General features: G+C 49.7%; 1 protein-coding gene across 5 annotated transcripts in view; it reads right to left on the bottom strand.

The window, feature by feature from the left end:
• Positions 1-20,136, bottom strand: part of PKNOX2 (PBX/knotted 1 homeobox 2) — a 272,005-nt gene that overhangs the window by 95,656 nt on the left and 156,213 nt on the right. The window lies entirely within an intron of this gene.

Here is a 20,136-nt window from a genome sequence, read left to right as displayed (position 1 = left end):
TCTACACTGTTCTAAGGCCTGGCCTGACGCTTCCCAGACACTCACATTAGTTTTCTCTTTGTGGATCGAGTTGCTAATTTGACTCCAAGGAGGCTGCGTTTGGGGCAAGGATGGCCGGGTCACGGGATGGCAGGGGGAGGAGGGCGGCTTGATGCCTGGGCTGCATTTTCAGGGCCGCATCGGGGAGCACTTTCAGCCAAGAGCCCCAGCCTTACAATCCGAGGTAAATGCATCTTTAACATTCACAGTTCCTTCCTAGTTAACACCATCTTAGTCTCCTTGTAAAAACACATTTGCACCTCAGTAAAGAATGTAATTAACTAGTGACATGACAACAGGAGGAGCTAAACAGTGGCCTGGGCTGGGAGCTGCAGCGGGGAAATGGAAATTTAGACATTTGCCTGAACAAGACTTTCCTGCCTTCCTTCCCGTGTGTGTGTGTGTGTGTGTGTGTGTGTGTGTGTGTGCGCACATGTGCGCACCAACACAGGCACCACTGGGGGTGAGGGGGGCAGACACAGCATCCGGATCCTGAGGGGGTATGAATTCTCGCCTGCAGGAAAGAGTAAGCTGGGATACGCTAGGAGGACGGGATGAGCTGAGAGAAGCTTCCAGGAGAGGGAGGTTGGTTAATGAATCTCCATTAACAAAAGCTTACCGGGTGACACAAACCCTCTGCCCACACTCCAGACTCCTCCCAAGAGGAGCCGAGGAATAGAGACAGATTGAAAGCAGCAGGAGGGTCAGGCCCCCCTGGCCAGTGCCAGCCCCGAGACAGCCAGCCACACAGAGAGGCCCAAGGGATCAGGACCAACGGAGGGAGGACATGTCCTGAGCACCAGATTACTCTTGCCCTGCTCCCCACACCCCCAGCCTGTGCCTCCTCCCTGGAGCCGTGGGTGAATTCTGTGAATGGCTCCCAGTTCTCTACCCCACTTCCCTGGGCCCCCCCAGGCAGCAAACCCAGGAGAGGTGTCCTATTCCTCCTTCCCCGAGCCCCACCTCATTTCACTCGGCCACCACGTCCCATCCCTTTCCAGTCAGGGCAAGAAGATGGTCTTCCCTCCTTTCCATGCCCAGTGACACAACCAAGGACGGGCCCTGTCCCTGGCCATGCCTGCCAGGCCCCTCCTCATCCCCACAGTTTGCCCGTCTGGCCTGTCAGCTGCCTCCAGACTGAGCTTCCCAGGCAGACGCCCTCACTTTGCATGCATGTCGGGCCCCATACAGGGCAGGACCTCCCTACCCCTGAGGGGTTTACCGCGGGGTCAGCTCCTTCCCCAGAAATTTCAGTGACTCCCCTACTCAAAGAAGACACCAACAAAGGTTCACTGATGGCATTTTACCAAGTGCAGCCTTCAAGGTGTCTGCAGTCTGGCCCCAAACGGCCCTGCGGACTGCTCTTTTCTTCATCACCCAGAGGCTCTCTGCCCTCCATCCAAACGCGAGCATCTCCCATTCTCCAAACCTGTCCCACAGCTTCCCGCTTCCCCTGCGGCCCCAGTTCTATATTTCTACCTGACAGGACCTTAGCGATTCTTCACTATCCAACTCAAACATTCTGGCTCTTTCCTCTAGAACCACAAGTAATTTTACCTCCTCTGTGTTTCCAAGTAACATGCTGTTTATCATTCTCTGGAAGCTCTTGCCACATTCTGTTTCATGCTATAGTTATCTTAGGTATTTTTCATCTCTTTCCAAACTGTAAGCTCCTCATGGGCACAGACCCTGTCTTATGTCTGTAATTTTTCAGTTTACAAAGGACTTTCATATGTCATATCTTCTTTACCTCTTAAAGCAACCTCTAAAGGTCACTATTTTAATACAACTTAATTTTCATTATCTTTACAAAACAATATATGCTGATAAGTACAAAAAAGATAAGTAAGAGGGAGAAAACTTAAGTTAGTTGTAATCCCACAATACAAAAATAACCACAGTTAATATGTAGAATAAAACTCTTCTTTCTTAAAAACAGTATCATGCTATCTAGACTGTTCTGTAGTCAGCTTTTTATATTTGTAACATACAAACACCTCTGCATATAAGGAAAATATACATTATAATCCTACTGGCTACATGACTTTCCATTTCTGGATGCACTACAATTATTCAGCCAAATTTCTATCATTTGTTGTCTACATTATTTCCAGTTTTTGCTATTATAAATAATGCCCATTCTTACAGCTGAATTTTGCTCTAGACTTGATCATTGTCTTTTTTTTTTCTTATATGATCATTGTCTTAGAATAAGCTTCTAGATGTGGAAGCTGCCAAATCCAAAGGTATGTCCACTTTTTAAAATTTTTACAAATCACTTAACAGGAAGGTCACACCAATTTACATCCTATCTGCAATGTATGAGAGATGCCTTTTTCTTTGCCAGGTGGTTGTTCCCATTTTACAGATGTGGATAATGAGGCTTAGACAGGTCAGGTACTGGACCTTGCCTCAAAAAACAGCCAGCAAGTGGCATGTCTTCTGACTCCAGACATTGACATTTTGCGATTCCAACCTCCCTGCTTGTGTTTGCTCTTGTATTTGTTACCCACCCAAAGGGAGCGCCTGCAGTAGTAAGTGCTGAGTAAATGCTGGGCTCCCAGAGGAAAGCAGAGGCGAATGTGCCCTGAGTTGTGGGGTGGGCCGTTCTTGGGAGCTCTGCGGATGTCAGCCTCCCCTGCCTCGTTTCCCAGGGGTCTGGCGCCTGCTTGGCAGATGAAAGCTCTGTTCTTGCGGAGCTTTTTACTCTTCCTTCCTCCCCTCTTCCACCCCTCTGGGCAGGTGCACATTGCTTCAATTTAGCCTCCGTGTATTATGAACCTACCATGTACTGAGGTCTGGGCATACGAAGATCACACACACACAGGCACGCACACACACACGCACACGCTCTCCCTGTCTTTGAGGTGCTCACAGTCTAGATAATAAGGAAATAATTGTGTCCTCCAATGTGTGGATGCTGCCGTTTCTGGTGGTTGGCCTCCCAACCCCCTCCTCCACCAAAGTCCACAGTGGCAGGGGTGGAGGAGAGAGAGGGTCTGGGTCAGGGCATGGAAGGATGGAAGCCCTGCCTCCCGGCTCCTTCGGCCTCTAATTGTGTCCTTTCTTTTCCTTTTTTTTTTTTTAAAGGTTTTATTTATTGTTTTGTAAGAGAGAGAGAGAGAGAACAAGCAGGAGCACAAGCAGGGGGAGGGGCAGGCAGACAGAGGGAGAAGCAGGCTCCCCGCTCCCCGCCGAGCAGGGAGCCGGGACGCGGGACTCCATCCCAGGACCCCGGGATCATGACGTGAGCGGAAGGCAGATGCTTCAACGACTGAGCCACCCCGGTGCCCCTAACTGTGTCCTTTCTGACTGAGGGGCCAGAGCTCCTTCTCCAGGTCCTGGTGCAGCCACATGCTTTCTGTGTCTGTCTTTCTGCTCTAGCTCCACCTCTGAGAGCTAACCGGGAGCTCTCTAACCGGGCGGTCTCTAACTGCCACCCCTAAGGTGGCACTGAGGATCCAGAGCCCCTCAGGAACCAGTCCAGAAGCCAACCCTGCCCCGCTCAGGCACTAAGTACATATTCGAGGGAGGCAGGACGGTCCGAGGTGACACCAGCATGCCCCCACGCAGGGCACTGCGTCAGGGCTACAATAGACACAGATTTCTCCTTTCCTGGAACTGACAACTACCTAGGTCCCAACAGCCTGGAGAAAAGCTTCGAGGCAGAAATATAGCTTGTAATCTCCGTTCTGTCACTGCCAGCGATTCCTCTGAGCGTAAGGAGGGTAAGGCATATGACAGAAAGCGCTGAGGAGAATGAGAGACAGTCTGGGGTTGGGGGGCGTGGGGAGGAGACTGCCTGGGGGTCGCGGCCACCCGTCGGATCCAGGTGCAGCTCTGAGAGCCATGCTGCCCCTCCACACTCACGCCTGCCTTGCCTGAGGGAGGAGCCGGAGAGAACACACCACCCTCCTTCCTGTTGACAAAATCCTTCTCCTCTAGAGGCTAGCGTGCGGCCTGTGACACTACTGCCCGGGTCCCAAGGACTTGGGCTTAATTAACAGGCAGCCTGACAGGCGGGGAGGCAGACAGAAAGAGAGAGAGAGAGAGAGAGATGGACGGGAAGACATGGGCCCTGTGTGAACCGATGGCCCAGATGTTTCAGGGACAAAGAAGGAAGCAGAAGCTTCATCTTGAAGATGATGTCCCTTCTGTCCCTACAAGATCTCCAGGAGATCCAGCAGCCTCCACCCCTGGTTCTCTGGCTCTGGCCAGGCCCTTCCCTGCCTGCCCAAGTTTTAAACCAGCGCACTCTCTGACAAGGACGGACAGGCTTCCCCAGAGAACACCTTTGCCTGTTTCACCAACTCGTACTTTTTGCAGATGAATAACAGTGGTGAACACTGAGCCTCTGAAATCTCTGGCCAGAAGCCTACACCAAAGGCCTGTCTCCTGTCCATTCTGGGAAAGCTGCCCTATCCTGTATCTACCCCAGGAGCCAAAAGCATCAGAGTCATTGTCTCCTTCGGCCTAAGAGCCTTGCAAGAGCCTGTTCTCACTCTGGAGCTCACCCTAGGGCCTGTTCTGGTGTCAGTGCGGTGATGGAGAGACCCTCAGGCACCTCCCCAATGGCAGACATCTGTGAGGGTCTAGGGCTGCTCTCACCTCCTTGCTGGGGTGACCAAGCCAGCGAAGCATGGCAACTCGTTCAAGCCTGGCCATGGGTTTGCTAGGTGATGTGGGTCAAAACCCTTCACCCTTTGAATTCTGTTCCATCATCACCATCATCACCATCACCATCATCATCATCATCAGTCTCCACCATTGTTACACCAAAGGCTGGACCGGACAGTGCGATCTCATTTTCTGACTGGTCTGGATCAGCTGCTGAACTCACCTGTCCCAGTGAAAGCCTCACATATCACCAGAGTGACCAGGCTGGTCTCAAAGAGACCAGATTCACTCCTCTAGGAAGAGAGGGCCTCCTCGGAAGCTAAGATGATTTATAGACTTGTTTATACTGATTCTCCCCTGCTCAAGAATCTATAATGGCTTGCCAGGGCCTAAGAAGACAAAATCCAAATTTCATTTTGTCCTCCCCAATCAGCCAAAACCTACCTCTCTTACCCAATCCCCTGGATCTTTCAACCCAAACGTTTCTCCAGCCAGGCTAGGCTGCCACTGTCTCACGACCTAGTGCACACTATGTCTGAGCCCTGTGCCCCCCTCATGAGGCCACCTGCCCTTCTGGAGGGCCTTGGGCTCCCCCTTCCTCTCTGCTGTCCAGCTCCATCAAGGTCCTGCACTCACTCAGGTCCCCTTTCCTCAAAGACAGGATCAGGCTCAAGTCTTACCTTTCTTTGACCTTCTGCAACTGAATGAAGTCAACCTTGTGCACTCCCACCCTGTGACTGGCCCTCAGGGTTACTCTATTTTGTGACTTTCTACATTCCGCGTTAATCTGAATCTCCTCAATGGCATCATACGTCTTTGAGGACAAGATCTGTGTTTCTATTTCTTCTATGCCCGCCATCCATACCTAGGTTAGTACTGTGTCCTTGTAGATCATGGAAAGTATCATTCCTGTCACATGAGGAGGGACCGCTACTGGAAAATACTAATTCAGATGAATGTTTAATCAGTTCAGTTGAAAGTTTGCTATTTAGTTATCATTACTTATTGCCAAAGGCATTCTAATTCATTATATTTCAATGTGTCTCTGAAGGAAGAGCTTTTGACCAAACTACGGCTTGTTTCAGAAGACTCCTGCACTAATATTAATAAATGAATGTGGAGGGATAGTCCAACAGAATGGAAAAGGTTTTCAAGTCAGACAAACTTGGATTCAAATCCTAGAGCTCGCCCCTCCCAGCTGTGTGACTTCCATAAGTCTTGGTTTTCCTATTTCTGTAAAATGCAAACAATAACAGCTAACTCACAAATTGTTTATTAGGATTTTATGGTATTACATCACCCATGTGATGTGCTTAGCAGATAGTAAGGTACTCAGCGCTGACCTAGACTAGCCTTTCAGAAATGGTGACTGTTGTCATTAATGACAATGGTGGTAATGACAGTTTGCTCAGATCTTGTTTGGCCAAATCCTACTCATCCTTCAAGATTCAGCTCTGTAACATTTTCTCTTCATATCCCCCTATTGCACACAGGGTAAATCATCCCCTCCTTCCTGCTCCCCTAATAACTGGGACCATATCTCTTATACAATGAAGTCCGAAGTTCTTAGCCATGAACTCCAGGCTACATATCTCATTAAGTTATCGTTATGTGTTCCTATAGGTGTCCTCCCATTAAACTCTGAGTTTCCTGAGCAAGGTGATCCTCACATTCGTGCTTCCAGCTCTGGCCCACCATCAGGCTCAATGTGTACTTATTAAATGAGGTAATGAATGGATGAACAGGAATGCCCAAGGCAGTCAAGAGACCTGGGCAGAATCTGACCAGACACAAATTAGAGACTGGTGATTGGGACTCCATCATGGAGAGCAAATGTCCCTTTCAATGAAACTAAGACCAGCGTTGACTTTGGAGAAGTTATTTACCTCTTCCAGCAGGATTTCCTTTCTTGGAGAAAACTTCAGACCTATTGGAAACACTTTGTAAATCTCTGCAAAGCCCTGCCTGTCTCCATTCTCCCTTTCTGCTCAGCTGGGCTCAGCCCCTTCCTGATGACTCCCCTGCCATTCCTTTCCTCAGGGCTCTGACCCTCCAGTCTGTGAGCCCCCACTCCCTTCTCCAATGAGCCTGCTGAATGACCCTGGTTCTGAGACAGCCTTCTCAGCCCTGAAAGCTCTCTCCAGAAGCAGAAAATAAGTGTACGTTGGCACAAGCTAACCATTCATTTTTGCCCCCACCTGGAGTGAACTACCATCTCCTCCTCTCTGGCTCCTCTGCCACACCTTGGCTCAGCAATAGCTTCCTAATGGGTCTCTCTGTGGCCCAGGCCATCTTCCACATGGCTGCCGCAAGGATGGTTCTAGAAGCCTAGAACATCCTCTGTGCTATCCTTTTAGCACTTATCCCATCAGACTGTGGTTGTCTGTTTGCCACTCTGTCTACCCCACTAGATTATATCATCCTAAACTGAGTCTCAAGCCTATATATCTCTGCAGAGCCCAATACGTATTTTGGACATATTGGCTGTTCAATAAATATTTGTTGAATAAAGGAATAAGTAAATGTATCTATTCAGCAGAGGATATGTACCCACAATGTGCTAATGTCCTTTACGAAGAGCTATGGTATCCAGTTTATTTAATTCTTGCAACAGCCCTATAAAGTAGGTATAATTAGTCCTGTTTTTAAAAGGGGGAACTGAGGTTAGAAAAGTGACTTTGTGACTTGCCCAAAGTCACAAAGCTGGGTAAAGAGTGAGGTGGAAGAGCAGAGCCCAAGGGGTTTCACGGTGAGCTCCTGAGCACCCTGGTCCACCTGCCCACCTGCCGCTGTCCGCCTGGCCCAAGAAAGGAGGCAAAGACTCTGAGCTGCTTCAGGTCGGCCTCACTTGGGAAATAAACAAGAAGAATTCTTCTTCTCATCATTTGGTGAGTCGCTGACATTTTGTTTGACAAAGAATCTAGGAAAAGCCTCTCCTGGGACTAGTTTTGGGACTAGGCTGTGATAATATTGCTTTATTGAAAAAGGATGCTAGGAACTGAGCTCTGGATGGCCTTTTACATGGAGTAATTTATGCAGGAAATGAGAAATAATTTTTTTTTTAAAGAAACACACATCGAACTGCATATGGCCACAAAGATAGGAGGGATGACACCACACACACACACACACACAATCCCAGAAACATGGTCACAGACCCACAAAAGCACAAACTCTAGTTCCCAGTCATGATCACAGTCACACACCCTGTAAGAAGTCAAAAGATTCCCAGTCAGATCAGTACAGAGCCCTTGCAAGTGGATACACCCACTTGCAACACGGTCTCATGGCTCTGGCTTTCCCCTTCAGGCCTTCCAGAGGAAACTGACTTTTCCCCACACATGTAAATTTCAGTCATTAAGGAACGCACAGGAAGCATGACATTGAAAAAATTAATCTCTCTGTGCCCCCCGCCCTTCTCGGGGCCCTGTTCCCTCCCGTAACGATCACGCCACATGTGGAGATGCCGTCAACCTGAAGACCTGCCACCCAAGGCCCAAGTTCCCATTCCTGGAGATTTACACCTTGGACCTCACAGAGGTTTCAGTCATAACCTGCTCCTGGAGGACAGCAAAGGAAGGATAACAAGGACGAGAAATGAAACGTCTATAAAATTCTCATTCAGATGCCACTAAGAAATGAATCTCAGAAATGGAAGGGATGGTAAAAGGATTTTATCTAAAATGCTTCCCCTCCCTAGGCTGGTTGGGAAGGGTTGGGATTCACAAGGATATCTGAAAGTCAGGAATTCTCTTCCATCCATGGTGAGTTTGACCTGGGTTCAGAGCAGAGCCCAGGATCCCTGTTCTGGTAGAATTTACAACTGAGATACTCAGAGACGCCAGAAACTGCACCGGGAGCCAGGACACCTGACTTCTATCCATAACTCTCCTGTATTAGCTCTGGATGTGACCCTGGCCATATCACTGCCTGGGCCTCCGTTTCTCTATCTGTAAAGTGAGAAAGTTAGGACCAGATTGTGGTTCTGCCAGGGTCTCATCAGAAGGCCCCTTGCTCTGCCTCGGCCAAGTGTCATTGAGATCTCATATGCCTCTATATCTGCGCGGTGATTTATACATCCCAAAGTGTATCCAGCCGTATCTGCACGGTGATTTATACATCCCAAAGCGTATCCAGCCACATCCGTTAGCTTTGTGCCTGAGCTTCACAGTAACTTTGTGACGCTGGTAGTGCTGAAATCAATACACCCGCTTTACAGAGAGAATAATCAAAACTAAGACTTAAAGTGTCTTGGCCAAGGCTGCAAAAAGAATCAGTATTGATTGAACTTACAAGGAATTCAAATCTCTGGAATATCACTCCCTACTTAAAGGGAAAAAAAATGTATACCGCACCTTGAAAACCCTGGAGTTTGCTCTGGAAAATATTTTTTTCTCTTGCCTATCTTGGACTTGTTAAATAACAACTATGATTTTAAAGCTCCTGCTGCCTTTTTGCATGGCTTAGGATGGAGGCCCAGGGCAGATGGTCTTTCATTTAGGAAAAAGATTTAGCCATCCTTTGGCTACTGAAGGAGGGCCTCCTCTGGGAGGGGAAAGATCAAAGAAAAGGGAACTCAGTTGTTATTCGCTCATTCAAGAAATGTTTATTGAGTGCCTGCTATGTGCTAGGAACTGTTCACAATTGTTAAAAAAAAAAAAAGATAAAAATCTCAGCATTCAGGGCGCTTACATCCTGGTTGGGCAAGGGTGGAGATGGGAGTGGTGGACAAGATGATAACAAGACACGTAAATAAGATGTACGGTGTCAGATAATGAGGGCAAAGCAAAAAAAGTAAATGGGAGGGAGTAGAGTGTTCGGAATTTAAAGTTCCCCACTAACTTCCTGGGGGAAAGGAAGCCAGGGCCTCAAAGATGGAGACGTGTGAAACTCAGCAGAAGAGAGCAGAAAGAAGGTCCCAGCAAGAAGGTGGCAGGCCAGACTGCGCAGGAGAAAATGGACGGTGAGATTCCTTCTATGCAGATAGGAGAGGGATCTGAAGGAGTTGCCTCATCTGTAAGGCTGAACTTACCCTTGCTCTGGGCCTCCCTCAGGCCTCTCCTCCCCGGGGAGGCCAGGGCTAGGTGAGTGAGGCCAACGGGGTGTCAAAAAGCTCAGTAATGGAGATAAAAACTGGATCAATAAAAGTGTGCTGCCTAGTCACATTGTAATGCGAGGCAGAAGGAAGAATCTGTAAAGTCCATCCTGTCGTCATTTAAAAGTCTGGTGTTTTGTTTATCGTGTATTTTTGTCATTGATCTTGATTAAAAATTTTTCTTTCATCAAAATAGTATTTCTTCTGATTACTGCGTTTTTGGTGCCTGAGGTGAGTGGGTCCTGGCAGGCCTACCTCCTGTATGTTTGGTAAGAATGCACATCTGGGACAGCTCTGCGCTGGGAAGAAAGAGAAGGGGCCATGCTCGTGAATAGAGCAGAGCGGGCCTCGCAAGCAAGACAGAGACAGGAAGCGGAGCACGACTTATTCCCGGAGCAGAACCTTGAAGCAAGACAGGACCAGGAGAATCCAAACACCCTTCCTCTCTTGGACCTTGGGGAAGCTGGATTTCCCATAGTGTGGGAGGGAATCTCAAGCTGTTCCATTGGGATATTCATGGGAAAGTAAGCCTTGCAGTCTGGAGGGCGTGGGGGCACATGGCCGATGGCAGATGGCCAACTGCTCCCCCTTCCAGCTCCGCAGCCAAGGGTCCACTGCCATAATTAAACTGTGAAGGCACCAGAGTCCGTGGGGAGTTCTGGGAGCAAAGCTGCCATGTGCCGCCATCAGCAGCCCTGCCCTGGTTGGCGAGGGGAGGGGAAGGAGGTCACTATTTGCTTTCACTCCAAGGGAAAGGATAGGGTGGCAGTTTGTCGCTGTGTCTGCCCAAAAGAGTGTGACACCCCTGAGGGCAGGGAATGGGAGGGAACTATAAAACAAAAGGGAAGACTCTGTATGATGGGGCCAGTGTTCTCCAGGGCATCCCAGCCCTCCGGCTCACAGATCTGTCTCCAGGAAAGGTGCCTGGACCCAGAACTGGTCTGCTTTCCTCGCTGTTGCTCCCTGCTTTCCTCCAGTGCCCTCCAAACCCTGACAGTAAACCCTAGGACCTTAGATGATCTATTCCTATGCTCAAAAATCTTATTATTAAAAAAAAAATAGGTCAGATAGTTGAGACCTTTCGTGATATGGCCCCCTCATTTCCCTGCCTTATCTCTCACATCTCTCCTTCAAGTCAGGGGACAGCAAACTATACCCACACCAAATCCTGAGGCGGCCTGTTTTTTGCAAATAAAGTTTTATTGGAACATAGCCATACCCATTCATTCACTATTACAACCATGGCTGCTTTCCTCAACAGGGGGAGAGTTGAGGAGTCGCAATACAACACCTAGAACATTGACTGGCTGAAACATTCCATGGAAAGTTCACTGGCCCTGGTCTAGGTTCTGGGTAAACTGTGCTCATCCTCTCCTCCGTAGACTCTACTCATAGATGCCTCCAGGCCCTTGCTGGTTCTGCCCTCCAAGACCGGGATGCTCCATTTCCCTGGTCTAGAAGCCAAAATGTGGCTCATTCTGCAAGGACTCAGCTTATATATTATTTACTCTGTAACGTCTCCTGAGTTCCTGTAAATACTGCTCTCACCCCTGTACAGCCACGGTGTACTGTTATGATGACCACACATGATTTGTCACCCAAACTGGCACAATTTTGAGAATGAAGGGGAGCATGCTTAATAATCACACAGAAATTACAGCCTTCAACCGAGACCGTCCCAAGCAAATGGGGTCACGGGGTGGCCCCACACTTAGTGCTTAGTTCGTTCTGCCTTCTAAGGGTCAGTTGTTTACATATCTAGCTCCCACAAAAGGCAGAAGGCTCCGTGGCAAAGACAGTGTGTGTGTGTGTGTGTGTGTGTGTGATGTGGGGGGGTGGTTGTTGACCCTGAGAGTATCCATATAGATAAGCTATGATCAATTAATGACTGTTGAAATGAAAAAGGGAAGGGCTCTGGTCCTCAATGAAACAAAAGCAGTCTCTTTAAGAGCAGCAAGCTGGAACAGCCAAGGACAGAGGAGCCATTAGCCAAATGGAGAGGCACCTGCAGCCGGCGGAGGGTGCCCACTTGCTTGTGTCATTGTGCACTCAGGCCCAGCACAAGAGGCCATGCCAGTGCCCCCTACCCCCCAGGTACTCCCACCTTTCTGCTTCCCTGCCTCCCCTGCAGCCCCCTACCTTCCTCTTCCCAGCTCTGCCACTCATTGGCTTAGCTGCTTCCCCTCCAGATCTCTCAGGATGGCTGGGGTCCCCATATACAGCAGAATGCTGGGCTTGCAGTGGTCAGAATTCAAGAGGGGGCACCACTTCAAGGATGATAGTTTATTTCTGCAGGTTCTGAGCTGAGGCTGAATACTGGAGGTTCAGAATTTAGATATTCATCTTCCTTCCTAAAGCTCCAGCACGTTCTATAGACTTCAACTCACCAAAGTGGGAGATAGGAAACAGCAAGAAACTAAGATGACCCATTTAACATATGGATACTCTCCGTCTGTTCTCTACTAAACAGCCAGGGAGATCTCTTTGAAGTGCAAATCCATTCTATCCCCTCCCCCTCTTCTCCCAGGTTTCAAACACATTACTGGCTTTCCATTCCTCTTGAGATCAAGACCAAAATCCTTACCTTGGCCTAGAAGTTCAGGTGTGGTTTGGCCCTGCCTACTCACCTGCTTCATCTAGCTTGCTCTTTGCCTTCCAACTACCCAGGCCTTTGGTACCTCAAATAGAACATGCTTCTTCTGACCACAGGACCTTTGCACCAGCCATCCTACCTTCCTGGAAAATGCTCTTTTCTTATCCACTTTCAACTAGTAACTGCTTCACTTTCACTTCTCAGCTTAAGTCACTTCCTCAGGGGAGCTACACTGAACTCTCAGGCCAGGTGAGGATCCTTTGTATACTGCATTTTGTTTCTTCATTCAGCTTGAGTCCTTACTTCAGTTTATAATTATACATTCATTTATGATTCTTTGAGTAATGCTTAGGCTATAAGCACTAGGCTATAAGCTCCATGTGGGCAGAGACCCCCATTTGCTTTGCTCACCTTAAATCCCTAGCACCAGTAGTACTCCAAACTATTAGTGGAATGATCACCGCACCAACCCGAGTCAAAGATCAGGAAGATGACCTCTGACCGTTTCTCAGTGTAGTAAACTAAAGTGATTGGAAATAAGAGCTAAGGATTAAATTATTCTCATCTTCCACTTTCAGCTCTTTCTCCTTCTCCTTCTCCCGACAAAGCCCTCTCTAGGGGCCTATTGCACAGAAGGCCACGTAATGGAGTTTACACAGGCCGAGGCACTGGCTGTGAGTTCACAGGACAAGACAGGCAACAGATGTGGACAGATCCATATAGGGCTGATCGATAACCAATAAAGAAGGCTGGGCCAGAGCCAACCAGATGGGAATGACAGATTCGCAGGAGCTCTTGTTTCCCCTATGCTCCTTCCCACACCATCTTAGGCTCAAAGGGAACCCAGGGGGGCCTTCTCTACTCAGTAAGTTCCTCCCTTCCTGTCTGCCTCTCTCTCTCCCTCCCTCCCTTCCTTTCTTCCTCGTTCCCTCCCTCCCTGCCTCTCTCCCTTCCTCCTTCCCTTGCTGTCCTATGATATTCTTTATGCGTATGGACATCTTGACCCCCCTGCAATGCAATCTTCTTGAGGTGAGGGACTGTGCCTTAAATGACTTGGGATCCCCACAGCTCCTGGTGTCCAGTCCAGCACGTGCTGAATATCTGTGGATCCTGTTCTTATCTGGAGGGGGCGCAATGCAGTGCTGAGTTCCTGGGGTAGAGAGCCAGAGAACAGTTTAAGGCCTGGGTGTGGGTAGTGCCGGGGAGGCCGTGGGGGCACTGCGGTCCCAGGTGTGCAGAAAGGGTCAGCTCTTGGGCCAGACAAATGCTAAGGCCTTCAAAGCCCAGCCTGCCACTGGACTAAGAAGCTGCCCCCTCCATGGGCCGGCTCATGTCAAGTGTAGAACAGGTCACCATGCCTTCTCAGGTCTGCGGAGAGACACGTTCACTCCACCTACCCCACCCCTGCGGGCCACGGTGTCACAGGCAGTCTGGCACTTGTACCCTGGGGTGGGGCTAAGCAAAGGGGCCCCACCCGGCCAGGGAGAAAACAAAGCAGCTGCCTCCCAGCTGGCACCAGGCCGGCTCCCTGTGAAGAGAGGCCTCTGTGCTGGGCCAATCAATAATAGAAAATGCAAGTGGCCCAAGGTAGAGACTCCAAGCCCCTGGGCCTCAGGCCGGATGGGGCAGTAGCCCACCAGGTTGGGAGCACAGGGATTAATAACGCATCAATTTTAATGCAGGGAGAGGTTTTTTTTTTCTGCTTCACAAACAGCAAAGTGAATGTTTGAGCATCCTGGCAGGGGGTTAATGAGGACTCTGATTAGTTATTCGGATTTCTCCACACTGCCTCAATCCATCCTACTAGGGAGGAGAGAGAGGAGGAGGTGGGGAGGGGAGGGCTGCAAAGGAGCGGACCTCCAGCCTCTGAGCCCGGGTCAACCCCAGGAAAATGACAGCACACCCGCCCTTCCTCTCCACCCTGCACACACTGTGGTGGAACGGAGGGCTGGACGGGGCTTGAGGGTGACCTGGTCCAGCCCCTGGACAGGAGGGAAGACCAGAGGGGCATGATTCCCCAGCCACACCTAGGATGACTGAGAGCCCTTGCCCAGGCCAGAGCCCAGCCTAGCTTGGGGCTTTCCCACTACACCAGCATTCCCTTTACCCCACTCCCTCTTCCCAGCCCAAAGTCAATGTTCTTCTCCCCTTGGGGAGGCTGCTCAGAGATAATCCAGAGTCTGTCTGAGGCCCTCAGCCAGGGCTGTCTGCTGGGCTGGGGGACCAAGGGGAATCCTTATCAGAAAATCTCTGCCTCTAGCCCAGGCCGGTTCCCAGCTCAGGGAGGGAAGGTGCTGTTCCCTGGGATGGCCCCTGAGAAGGGGGAGCCTCTCAGCACTGCCTCCTCTGTTCCCAGCTGCCTTCCTAGCTCCTGGCATCCAATGTAGCTCTGAGGGAACCCTAGCACAAAGCCACCAGCTCCCTCGGGCCAGGCCTTCTGTGACAACCCCTCTCCCCTCCCTGCTGACTCCAGATTAGTGATGGATCCTGCTCATTTGGCACCAAACATGCAGGGCACAAAAAAGGGGCAAAAGCCTACAGAGACACAGCACGATCTCAGGAAGAGGGGTCACCAGGCCATCTGGACACAGGCTCCATGCCTTTCCTGCTGTTACAATGCAGATGGACTTGTGAGCAAGGGCTCCCCACTCCCCTCCCCACCCCTAGGTCCCAGTCCATCTGCTGCAGCCCAGGACCCAGAGCAGGATCCAAACCCAGATCCACAAGTGACGTCACAGGGGGGCACCCACCCCTTAGTCTTTCTGAGATCACCTTAGTGTCACTTAAGTCCCCAAAATGCCTCTCTCTGGGGGCCCCTCCCATCAACCCCAAATTCTCAAACTGCACATTGAGGCCCCTTCAACTCTCCCACACAAATCTATGTACTCTCCCTAAGGTCTGGGCCCATTGTCTTGGTGCCCACAGGGCTCCGCGCTCTCAAGGGAGTTCTCTAGCAATGCTGCTGTACGGGGCCTCAGCGCTATCTTCTAGTTCATTCCGAAGAAGAAGGGCTGATGTTTACTGCAGCTTCTTGTGTGCCAGCCATGGTGCCCAGTGTGTGACACACGCACGATCTCATTGACCCTTGCTGGCCCTGTGGAGTAGATACTCACACACCTGCGTCTTCACCCCTCACAGTCCAATGGAACTTTCTGCGATGCTGGGAACATCCTCTGTCTGTGTTTTCCAATATCATAGACACCATGCGGCTATTAAGCACTTGAATTGTGGCTGCTGTGACTGAGTAACTGAATATTTATAATTTCATTTCATTTTAATTTAAATAGACACATGAGGCTGGTGGCTACCGACTCAGACAGCACAGCCTTACAGGGGTCAAGCAGCACGGTCAATCTCACCCAGCTGGTAGGGGCCAGGCTTCGTACCAGGTGTGTCTCCAACGATGCTGTCTTTGAGGCATTATTATCAAGTGCATTAAGAAACTAAGGCTGGAGAAGGCAAAGAAATGGTATGTAATCAGCAAGTCTAGGACGCATTCCAGCACTAGGTCTGTGAAGATGCCAGGGACACTGTGAGGGATGCAAAGATGAGTAAGACAAATTTCTACCCTCAAGGTGCTACTAATTCAGTTATGAGACAGAATGAATTCTACTTGGGACGGGATTTTAGGTGCAGAACTGATTGAAGTAGGATGTTGCCCAGACATCCCACAGCACCCCCAGCCCCCAAAGTCAACGCCCCGAGCCATCGACTCCATTATCTCCATTCTGCCCACGTGCCCACGTTTGGTTCTCACATGTTCCTCATTCTGGATGAACGGCGCGGTCACTGCGGCAAGCGCTCCAGAAGGAAACTCAGTGGTGCCCTCAACTTTTTCCCTTCCTCCCCACTTTTCTCACTTTCTACTTTCCAAGACATGTTGAGGTTTCTTCCTAAGTGGGCCTTAAATACCCTCTCCTTCCCATCCCCATTGTCTATGTGCCCCCTTGCCCCTCAACCTGCAGCTTCTCCCTGTCACCTCGCCACGGGCTCCAGCCGCGTGGCCGATAGGAGCTCAGGACGATTTCTCATGCCTCTGGCCTTTTGCATCTGCTCTTCTGTCTTCTTGGAATGCCCCTTTTTGCCTCATGTCCTTGGACAACTGCACAGAACTAAAGATTCGGCTCAGGGCTCTCTCTGCCTAGAAGCTTCGTCTGAGCCTCCTTACCTCTCCGGCAGGCTACTTCCCACCCCCGCACTGCTGTGACTCAGCACGCCTCTTTTATGCCACTGGCCATAATGGGTTGGAAGCACTGGCATATCCCATGGTGTCCTCTCGGGTCAGAGATGGCGGCTTTGTCACTTTTGTGCTCAGAGGGCCTGCAGCGTATGGCACAGAGTAGGTGGGAGGGAGGAAGGGGACAGATGTATTTGCACCAGCCGTTACCTAAAGCGCTTTCTGCTCCTGCCTTCCCCGCCTCCCACGTACAGGGCCTTTCTGCATGAGGAGGCTTAAGGGAAAGTTCCCTGAGACATTCCTGATTCACCTCGCAGCCTGCTGTCCCCGGGCAGGGTGGAGTGACTTTCCACAGCCCCTGGCACTCAGGGCAGCTGCCAAGAGCTCTGAGTCGTCTCAAAAATAGTTTGCTTCAACCCCAACCAAAATGGGCTTGGGTCTGCCACCTCCAAACGAACTTATCAACATCTCTCCCTTTGCCGCTGGCCTTCTCCCCGTTCCCTCCCCAAGGCCCTTCAGTAACCACAGCATCAGGCTCTGCCCTCAGGCACCTCGTTCCCTCCAAGAGAACTTACCACATGCTGCGCCTGTCTAGGGGCCAGAGTCATCACACTGACATCATTCTTTGCCATACACAGCGCTCACACCCCTTACTTACAGAGCACTCCCCACCCTGTTTTCTCATTTGATCCTATGACTCCCCTTTGTGAGGAGGGAAGTTAGACCCTGCTTCTCCATTTCACAGATGATGAAACAGAGGCTCAGAGGAGTTAAGAGACTTGCCTGGTCTAAGTGCTGGATCCTAGATTCCTAGTCAGATCTTTTGATTCTGAGTTCAGTGTTCGATTTATGGGGAGGATGATTGATGTCCATAAAAAAGGATTACAGAGGAAAAATATGCTTGGAAGAATAAGCCAATGGGCTTATTTGAGGGTGCATGGTGATCGGTGTCTTGATGGGACACTGGGGCAGAGCAGAAAGCTGGGAATGAGCATCTGGGGCTGTGTTCTACCCCCAGTCCACCAGATGGTCTAGCCACGCAAAGTCATCTGCTGTTCTCCAAACACCATCTTGCTTCCTTACCTTTGTGCTTTGCTAAGGAATTTATAGCCTCCTCTGCGTCCCTGACTTCTGATATCCTATCCAGCCTCCCACTACCATTTCAAATGCTACCTTCTCCAAGAATATTTCCTGGATCTTTCCAGGCAGAAATGGTCTCTCCTCCCGTTGGGCTCTCACAGCACTTTGTATATTCCAACGTTGCCAACTTTGTCTCATCCCGTTTAGGGCTAGGGTAATATGATGTCTGCCTCCTCCATTGTGTCTGAGACAGGGACAATTCTCTTCACTTCTGGATCACTGACAGTATCTGGAACTATGCCTTGGGCATAAGGAGTGATCAAAAAATTTGGTTGGGTTGAATTTCATTGCTAATTATATTTCTAAGGAGGGCTGGTAAAAGAAGGTCGAGTTCATCCATGTCTTTCTCATGGTGAATGTGAAATGTCACAGACATCACATCTTTTGTCCTCATTCTCAAATCTGAGCTTCAGGATGATTTAAAAGCACATGTGCAAAAGATGAAAGGAGGGGCTTATAAACAAGAAGCAACAAAAGAGTAGCCTGCACCTGTTAGAAGTATGTTCGGAAGGCCAAAGCCCAGAATGCACCGGTGTCTGAAAACACCCCCTCCCCCCACCCTCCCTTTTCTCTCTTAAAAAGCAATACTTGAAGCAAAATGAAGAGAAAAAAAAATCAGAGAGTGAGTAGCTACAGCCCGGGCAGACATCTGAGGTTATCTGATGACAGAAGGAAAGCAAACAATTTAACTCCCACTTTGCTTTGTTTTCTTCAAGGACAACGATCATCGAAACAGAAAAAGGATTTCTAAAAGGTTCAAGTTTGAGATAGTTGAGGAGATAGTAATCGAGGAGCTTATGGCTTTAAGTAAAGTCAAGGCCGTGGACACCAGTAAATCACACCTCAGAGTATGGAGAAAACTTAAGGATAGGGCTGTGAGCCATGGTTGGCTGTTTGTGAACTGATGAAAAGAAATCGTTTTGGTTTTGTTTTTTTTAAGAGATGGAAACATGCAAAAGTTGTCTCTGTTTTCACAAAGTGGCAAACAGATTCTGGAAGCCACATAACCGTAAATTCAATATTAATTGCTAACAAAAAGTCTAAATTGAATTAATTACGAAAGAAAGAAGTAATGACCAAGAACCAGAATAGCTTCATTGAAAACCAGTCATGTTTAACTTGATTGCCCTTTGTGAAAAGACCGGAATTCCTAGGTTGGCAGACACAAGGAAAATTCTGAGAAGTATGTTGATTTCAGCAAGATCCATGACAGCACCTTCCATGATATCCTTCTGGATAACATAGGTTGGTCTGAGGAGCAAGTTGGACAGGAGAAGAGACAGGTGGACTTTCAGCGACACTGTGACCGTCCCCTGTCAGTAAATCCCAGTGTGGACGGAGGGCGTTCATGCTGAAGTGACTGGCTTTGCGCCATTGAGTATGTTTACTAGCGAGATCCGCATGACCTTCTACACCCTGGAAAGGAGAATTAACGTGCTTACAGACAGAATGAAGATTGAGAACGAGCTCGTGAGGCAGGAGACGCGGGCTGAAAGCAAGGAGATGATGTGGGATAAAGAGAAATAGAAAGTTCTCCCGCTAGAGGAAAAGGCAAGCTGTACAAGGGAGGGAGATGAGCTTCAAATCATTGCATGTGAATAAAAAAGGGGGACGTTTGACTGAAAATTCAATAGGTACCAGTGTTGTGGTGTGGCAGCCCCCCCCCCCAAAAAAAGGCAATTGCAATCTTAGGCTGCATTCCTACAAATCCAGGAGAAGGTGGCAATGGTTAGACCACGCTGGAGGGCCACGCTTACTTACTCGAGCAGAGGAACACTGATACTACGGAGCATATCAGGGAGGTAGGCGAGGAGACTGACGAACGGTATCTACCCGCAGCACAGAGGCCCCAGGGAGAGGCATGAGTGCGTCTTCAATGTTCAGAACGCTATGACACAGAATAGCTATTGTCTTACACTGTGCAGCCCAGAGCAGAACCAGGACAGAAAGGGGGAAGTGACAGAGAGACACACTTCCCTTTCACGTGAGGGAGTCCTACCGGTGAGAGCTGCCCCAGAGCAGAGGAGCTGCCTTCACCAGGAAGACAGCGAAAGCCTGTGTCCTGGAGATGCCCTCACAGCATGGCGGGTTAAACCAGTTGACCTCCAAGACCCCTGCCAGCTCTAGGACATGATGAGACCCCTGAGTGAGGAAGATGGTTCTGATTGGGGCAAAGCCTCTCCAGGGTCCTTCGAATACATTGTGGAGGTCATCATCTCCTTCGCCAGCGTAATAAATCTGGTCCTGCATTCTGGGAATTGCTCTTGGGAGAGATCAGAGCGGTCGTGACATGTGGCATTTGGAAAAGAGCCAACATGTTCCCTGTGCTTCTCACAGAGATTCCCTGCCCCACCCGCACCCCCACATTTCTGGGAGAAATGTGGCTCCTGCTTAATCTTCCCCTGGGGCGTGAGCAGAACTGGGCAGGGGTGGGAAGGGACAGCAATGGTGTGGCTGCCACCCCTGGGTGGGGGG

This window comes from Ursus arctos, unplaced genomic scaffold (assembly GCF_023065955.2).
Source record: "Ursus arctos isolate Adak ecotype North America unplaced genomic scaffold, UrsArc2.0 scaffold_22, whole genome shotgun sequence".
Classification (NCBI taxonomy): domain Eukaryota; kingdom Metazoa; phylum Chordata; class Mammalia; order Carnivora; family Ursidae; genus Ursus; species Ursus arctos.
The sequence above is the reverse complement of the archived record's forward strand: the minus strand, read 5'-3'. Positions and strand labels throughout refer to the sequence as shown.